The sequence below is a fragment of the Suncus etruscus genome, chromosome 12, assembly GCF_024139225.1.
Source record: "Suncus etruscus isolate mSunEtr1 chromosome 12, mSunEtr1.pri.cur, whole genome shotgun sequence".
Classification (NCBI taxonomy): Eukaryota; Metazoa; Chordata; class Mammalia; order Eulipotyphla; family Soricidae; genus Suncus; species Suncus etruscus.
Window position 1 is genome coordinate 17,779,080 of NC_064859.1, and position 2,465 is coordinate 17,781,544.

Here is a 2,465-nt window from a genome sequence, read left to right on the forward strand (position 1 = left end):
CCTTCTCTCCATAGTATAGGTTAAGATATCTTTCTAGAAATAAATGTAAATGTTCAACAAAATAAAAATGTATTATTAAAATATTTAAAGAATCATAGACCAAGATAAAATGCAATTTATTCCAAATACACCAATATATGCAGATCAACAAAACCTGAGTCACATCAATAAAAGAACAAAACTGTATGACCATCTTAATTGATAGATAAAAAGCATTTAACAGGATTCAATATGCTTTTAATGACAAAGCAACAATCTCAACAAAAGAGCTCTAGAAGGACTGAGAGATAGTCTGGTGGATAGGGTACTTGCTTTACATGTGACCAACCTGGTTTTGATGTTGCGTATCCCATATGGCACCCTGAGCACCGCCAGGAGTAACACCTGAGCATTACTGAGTAAGTCCAAAAAAAAAACAAAAACAAACAAACATAGAAAATAAAATAAGATTTAAATCACCATTATAAGTAGCATATATGGCTATGCTATTCTCACTGATAATCAAATGAAAATACTTTCTTTAGTCTTAGGGACAAACTAAAATGCTGCTCTCATCTCTATTACTCTGTAGAGTATTAAGAAAAGCAAATGAAATGATTTGAGGGCAGAAATGAAATCAACCCTCTCAACAATTGGCTGTTCGTGCCCATGATCTAGTCAGTGGAGAAAAAGGCAAGAACCTCGTTGGTGCAGGAGCATCCACCTTGGACCAAACTGATCTAGACTACTTGAGTAGACTGTTTTAAGAGAATCTTTTTGTTCATATAATCTTTCTAGTAATCTAGAAAAGTATCAGTAAGTTACAAATATGTTAGCAAAATAATTGATCTTTTTTTGAAATGAATCACAAAGGAAGCGATATTCGCTTCAGCAGCACATATTCTAAAATTGGAACAATACAGAGATTAGCATGGCCCCTTCGCAAGGATGCTATAAAAATTCGTGAAGCATTCCATATTTTTTCAAGTTTTTGATAAGTTCACTTTCAGTCATTCTGAAACAAAAGTATTATGATCAGTTATGTCAACTATGCAATACATTTTCTTTAAATAAATAAATTAAATTAAAAAAAAAAAAAGAAGGGCCCCGAGAGATGCACAGCGGTGTTTGCCTTCCAAGCAGCCGATCCAGGACTAAAGGTGTTTGGTTCGAATCCTGGTGTCCCATATGGTCCCCCGTGCCTGCCAGGAGCTATTTCTGAGCAGACAGCCAGGAGTAACCCCTGAGCACCGCTGGGTGTGGCCCAAAAACCAAAAAAAAAAAAGAAAGAAAAGAAAAGTGTGAGGAATTTTTCCCTGACTTTTTTACTTTGCATGTAAACGAGCCCTTATATAAAATATTTTATAATGTTTTATAATATCAATGTTTTCAGAGGCTTCAAAAATGTATAACATAAAAAATTTTTAAATAATAGATTATCTGATATATGTCCCCCACATAAAAATTATTTGGTGTTTCTTCCATATATTTCCAATGTATATGTATGCACACACATAATATGTATATATACAAATATGTGTATATAGAGAATAAGGGTTACTTTATAGAAATATGATAATTAAAAAGTCAATTGAAATAGAAATCTAAGCATAATATAGGCCTTCTAAGGAACATAGGCATTGCAAATAAAAGTATAAACCCTGTGAAACATCTAAAGTATTATGAATAGCTCTTTTTGTGAAATGAGCCTTGAGAGGAGGCCACAATTTTTTATTTTGAAATCGCATACTTTTATTTAAAACTCATATGAATGTCTATTTTCTTGAAGACTCATGCATGTCTACTTCCTAATCATTTGGGTGAAGAAAACTTTTCAAAAGTGACCAAAATACAGCTGTAGCTTGTACTTATAAACATCTACAGCTATATGTTTCTCATAGTATTGCTTATTGTATTAGTGGAAAAGTGAAAATTATCAAAAAAAAAAAAAGGCTAGTAGTAAGAGATTGCTTATTGTATTAGTGGAAAAGTGAAAATTATCAAAAAAAAAGGCTAGTAGTAAGAGATACTTTTACTGTACTATGTATTATTGAAATCCAATACAAAAAAGTGAAATTTTTTATAAAGTCATATTGTGCATTACTTCATAGAAAGAGAATTAAAATTGCTTTTCAATCCCTCTAGCTTTAATACTTTTTTTCACATAGGAAAAAAACTGGTAGGATTTTAGTGAACATACAGTGATGGGTAGTTGAGAGCTGGGCTTCTTTCTCCCTTTGAGGAATAGTGGGTTATGTCTCCAAAGAACTGGATCCCCACACTAGAGTACCTCAGGGAAACATGTAGTGCCAGGGATCAAATCAGAGCCCATCTGGCAAGGCAAGGACCTGAACCCTATGCTAACTCTCTGGCCTTTTCCTCTCTTTTTGAGCCATTTTGGTTCTCCTTACTTCTCCAGTAAAAAAATGTTTTAAATATATATATATATATTCACTTTCCTATATATATAGGAAAAGTGAAAATAT

General features: G+C 32.8%; 1 pseudogene; it reads left to right on the forward strand.

Annotated features, from left to right (window-relative positions):
* The first annotated feature begins 862 nt into the window (after window positions 1-862).
* LOC126025245 (uncharacterized) lies at window positions 863-962 on the forward strand (annotated as a pseudogene).
* The last annotated feature ends 1,503 nt before the right edge of the window (window positions 963-2,465 follow it).